Source organism: Sciurus carolinensis, chromosome 7, assembly GCF_902686445.1.
Source record: "Sciurus carolinensis chromosome 7, mSciCar1.2, whole genome shotgun sequence".
NCBI classification, from domain to species: Eukaryota; Metazoa; Chordata; class Mammalia; order Rodentia; family Sciuridae; genus Sciurus; species Sciurus carolinensis.
Window position 1 is genome coordinate 20,758,779 of NC_062219.1, and position 6,000 is coordinate 20,764,778.

The following is a 6,000-nucleotide window of genomic DNA, read 5'->3' on the forward strand; positions in this document are numbered from 1 at the left end:
AGGAATGATATTGAAAATGCCATCAAAATCCTTCCAACAAAGAAAAGCACAGAACCAGACAGATTTTCAGCCAAGTTCTATCAGACCTTCAAAGAACTGACACAAATTCTCCTCAAATTATTTCATGAAATAGAAATGGAGGGAACCCTTTCAAACTCATTTATTAACTTATTATCACCCTGTCACCATAACCAGACAAAGACACATCAAGGAAAGAAAATTTCAGACCAATATCCCTGATGAACGTAAATAAAAAATTCTTTTAAAAATACTGGCAAATCACATGCAAAAACATATTTAAAAATATAGGGCGCGATCCAAGATGGCGGACTAGAGGGGGACTGCATCCCCAGTCCCTCCAGAACCCAGGAGTTAAGAAGGGGAGGCATTGAGAGACTCGGACCAAAATAGAGCCACGAGTGAGTCTGCCCACTGGGAAAAGTTCGACCCGGGTGGCAGGCCTAGATAGAGGTGGCTTATCGGAGCAGGGCAGGGCAGCTAGAGTCTTCCACAGGCAGCCCTGCGCACTCTGGCGCTGGGCCCCTCCCACACAGCCAGCTTCTCCAGGTTCTCAGAGCAGGCCCCCTACTGAGAGCCTTTCTGATCAGAACAAGCTCCAAGTCTCGGAGCCAGCGCGGCATACTCTGGCCCGCAAGTGGCTTCAGGGACCAGGACAGGGCAGCCAGCGACCTCCCCAAGCAGCCTGGACCCCTGCGGTGGGAGGTGCCTTTCAAGGCTAGCTTCTTGGAACAAGACCGCCCAGTGAGAGCTTTTCTACATAGAGCCAGCCACAAGTCCCCGAGCCAACGGAGAGCTTCGACCTGCAAGCAGACTCTGGGATCAGGGCAGGGCAGCCAGAGACTTCTTCAGGTGGCTCTGCCCACTCCGGCCGCAGGCTCTTTCCACGGGGCGATCCAAGATGGCGACCTAGAGGGTGACTGCATCTCCAGTCGCTCCAGACCCCAGGACTCAATAAGGGGAGGCATTGAAAGACTTGGACAAAAATAGAGTCATGGGGTGAGTCTCCCCCACTGGGTGAAACTTGGCCTGGGCAGCAGGCACAGATAGGGGTGGCTTATCATAGCAAGGTAGGGAAGCTAGAGTCTTCCCCAGGTAGCCTTCCACACTTCGGCGGTGGGCTCCCCCCACATGGCCAGCTGCATGGTGCAGGCCCCCAGTGAGATCCTTTCTGCACAGAGCCAACTCCAAGCCCTGGAACCAGTAGGGGCTAGGGGCAGCTTTCTTCAGAAGCACTGCATTATCAAGTTCCTCCAAAACTTCAGGCGACTGAAGGCTGGGAGGTGATACACTGGAAATCTACAGGGACACTATAAGCCAATAGAGGAAATCTGCAATATCTCAGAGTCCCACTGACATCTGACCAATATGAGAAAACAAGGGAAAAAAAATGTCCCAAACAAACCTAGATACTACATCAATAAAACCCAATGACAGCACAGCAGAAGAAATGTCAGAAAGGGAATTCAGAATGTACATAATTAAAACAATCAGAGAAGCAAATGAGGAGATGAAAGAGCAAATGCAGGCATTGAAGGAGGAGATGAAAGAGCAAATGCAGGCATTAAATGATCGCACCAATCAACAGTTAAAAGACCAATTACGGGAAGCAAGAGATCATTTCAATAAAGAGTTAGAGATTCTGAAAAAAAAAACAAACTGAAATACTTGAAATGAAGGAAAAAATAAACCAAGTTAAAAACTCCATAGAAAGCATAACCAATAGGGTAGAACACCTGGAAGACAGAACCTCAGACATTGAAGAAAAATATTTAATCTTGAAAAGAAAGTTGGCCAAACAGAGAAGATGGTAAGAAATCATGAACAGAATCTACAAGAATTATGGGATATCATGAAAAGGCCAAATTTGAGAATTATTGGGATTGAGGAAGGCTTAGAGAAACAAACCAAAGGAATGAACAATCTATTCAATGAAATAATAACAGAAAATTTCCCAAATCTGAAGAATGAAATGGAAAACCAAGTACAAGAGGCTTATAGAACTCCAAACATACAAAATTACAACAGACCCACACCAAGGCACATTATTATGAAAATACCTAACATACAAAATAAAGACAGAATTTTAAAGGCCGCGAGAGAAAAGAATCAAATTACATTCAGAGGGAAACCAATAAGAATATCAGCAGATTTTTCAATCCAGACCCTAAAAGCTAGAAGGGCCTGGAACAACATATACCAAGCCCTGAAAGAAAATGGATGCCAACCAAGAATCTTATACCCAACAAAACTTACCTTCAAATTTGATGATGAAATAAGATCCTTCATGATAAACAAAAGCTAAAGGAATTTACAAAAAGAAAGCCAGCATTACAGAACATTCTCAGTAAAATATTCCATGAGGAAGAGATGAAAAACAATGATGCAAATCAGCAACAGGAGGCGCTAGCCTAAAGGAATAGCCAAATAAAGGAGAAACCAAATCATGTCAAAAACAAATATGAGACAATTGACTGGGAATACAAATCATATCACAATAATAACCCTGAATATCAATGGCCTGAATTCATCAATCAAAAGACACAGACTGGCAGATTGGATTAAAAAGAAAAATCCAACAATATGCTGCCTGCAAGAGACTCATCTCATAGAAAGAGACACCCATAGACTAAAGGTGAAAGGATGGGGAAAAACATACCATGCACACGGACACAGCAAAAAAGCTGGAGTATCCATCCTCATCTCAGATAATGTGGACTTCAAACCAAAACTAGTCAGAAGGGATAAAGAAGGACATTACATGCTGCTTAAGGGAAGCATAAATCAGCAAGACATAACAATCATAAATATCTATGCCCAAAACATTGGCTCATCCACGTACGTCAAACAAATCCTTCTCAATTCCAGAAATCAAATAGACCACAACACAATAATACTAGGCGATTTTAACACACCTCTCTCACCACTGGATAGATCGTCCAAACAAAAACTGAATAAAGAAACTATAGATCTCAACAACACAATCAACAATTTAGACTTAACGGACATATATAGAATATACCATCCAACAAAGAATGAATACACTTTCTTCTCAGCAGCACATGGATCCTTCTCTAAAATAGACCATATTTTATGCCACAAAGCTACTGTTAGCAAACACAAGAAGATAGAGATACTACCTTGTACTCTATCAGATCATAATGGATTGAAATTAGAAATAAATGACAGAATAAAAAACAGAAACTTCTCCAATACCTGGAGATTAAATAATACACTATTATATGATGAATGGATAACAGAAGACATCAGGAGGGAAATAAAAAAAATTTTTAGAAGTAAACCAGAACAAAGACTCATCATATCAAAATCTCTGGGACACTATGAAAGCAGTACTTAGAGGAAGATTTATTTCATGGGGCGCATTCAAAAAAAAAAAGTAGAAATCAACAAATAAACGACTTAACACTACAGCTCAAAGCGCTAGAAAAAGAAGAGCAGACCAATACCAAAAGTAGTAGAAGACAGGAAATAGTTAAAATCAGAGCCGATATCAACGAAATCGAAACAAAAGAAACAATTGGAAAAATTAACAAATTAAATAGTTGGTTCTTTGAAAAAATAAATAAAATTGATAAACCATAGCCACACTAACAAAGAGAAAGAGGGAGAAAACTCAAATTACTAAAATTTGGAATGAACAAGGAAACATCACAACAGACATGACTGAAATACAAAACATAATTAGAAGCTATTTCGAAAATCTATACTCCAACAAAACAGAAAACCTCGAAGACATCAAAAAATTTGTAGAGACATATGAATTGCCTAAACTGAACGAGGAGGACATACACAACTTAAATAAACCAATTTCAAGCAATGAAATAGAAGAGGTCATCAAAAGCCTACCAACAAAGAAAAGTCCAGGACCAGATGGGTTCTCAGCCGAGTTCTACAAAACCTTTAAAGAAGAGCTCATTCCAATACTCCTCAAACTATTCCATGAAATAGAAGAGGAGGGAACCCTCCCAAACTCGTTCTATGAAGCCAATATCACCCTGATACCTAAACCAGACAGAGACACATCGAGGAAAGAAAATTTCAGACCAATATCCTTAATGAACATCGACACAAAAATTCTCAACAAAATTTTAGCAAATCGCATACAAATATATATTAAAAAGATAGTGCACCACGATCAAGTGGGTTTTATCCCAGGGATGCAAGGTTGGTTCAACATTCGGAAATCAATAAATGTCATTCACCATATCAACAGACTTAAAGTTAAGAATCACATGATTATTTCAATAGATGCAGAAAAAGCATTTGATAAAATACAGCATCCCTTCATGCTCAAAACACTAGAAAAAATTGGGGTAGTGGGAACATTCCTTAACATTATAAAGGCAATCTACGCTAAGCCCATGGCTAATATCATTCTAAATGGTGAAAAACTGAAAGCGTTCCCCCTAAAAACTGGAACAAGGCAGGGATGCCCTCTTTCACCGCTTCTATTCAACATCGTCCTTGAGACTCTAGCCAGAGCAATCAGACAAACCAAAGAAATTAAAGGGATACGAATAGGAAAAGAAGAACTCAAACTATCCCTGTTCGCTGATGACATGATTATATATTTAGAGGAACCTGGAAATTCCACCAGAAAACTTTTAGAACTCATAAGTGAATTCAGTAAAGTAGCAGATTACAAGATCAATGCTCATAAATCCAATGCATTTTTATACATAAGTGATGAATCTTCAGAAAGAGAAATTAGGAAAACTACCCCATTCACAATAGCCTCAAAAAAAATAAAATACTTGGGAATCAATCTCACAAAAGAGGAGAAAGACCACTACAATGAGAACTACAGAACACTAAAGAAAGAAATTCAAGAAAACCTTAGAAGATGGAAAGATCTCCCATGTTCCTGGATAGGCAGAATTAATATTGTCAAAATGGCTATACTACCTAAAGTGCTATACAGATTCAATGCAATTCCAATTAAAATCCCACTGATGTACCTTGCAGAAATAGAGCAAGCAATTATGAAATTCATCTGGAAGAATAAAAAACCTAGAATAGCTAAAGCAATCCTCAGTAGCAAGAGCGAAGCAGGGGGTATTGCAATACCAGATCTTCAACTCTACTACAAAGCAATAGTAACAAAAACGGCATGGTATTGGTACCAAAATAGACAGGTAGATCAATGGTACAAATAGAGGACATGGACACAAACCCAAATAAATACAATTTTCTCATACTAGACAAAGGGGCCGAAAATATGCAATGGAGAAAAGATAGCCTCTTCAACAAATGGTGCTGGGAAAACTGGAAAACCATATGCAACAGAATGAAATTAAACCCCTATCTCTCACCCTACACAAAACTCAACTCAAAATGGATCAAGGACCTCGGAATCAGACCAGAGACCCTGCATCTTATAGAAGAAAAAGTAGGTCCAAATCTTCAACTTGTTGGCTTAGGATCAGACTTCCTTAACAGGACTCCCATAGCACAAGAAATAAAAGCAAGAATCAACAACTGGGATAGATTCAAACGAAAAAGCTTTCTCTCAGCAAAGGAAACTATCAGCAATGTGAAGAGAGAGCCTGCAGAGTGGGAGAATATCTTTGCCAACCATACATCAGATAGAGCGCTAATTTCCAGAATCTATAAAGAACTCAAAAAACTCTACACGAAGAATACAAATAATCCAATCAACAAATGGTCTAAGGAAATGAACAGACACTTCACAGAAGAAGATGTACAAGCAATCAACAGATATATGAAAAAATGTTCAACATCCCTAGTAATAATGGAAATGCAAATCAAAACTACCCTAAGATTTCATCTCACCCCAATTCGAATGGCGGTTATCAAGAACACAAGCAACAATAGGTGTTGGCGAGGATGTGGTGAAAAAGGAACACTCATACATTGCTGGTGGGGTTGCAAATTAGTGCAGCCACTCTGGAAAGCAGTATGGAGATTCCTCAAAAAGCTCGGAATGGAAACGCCATTTGA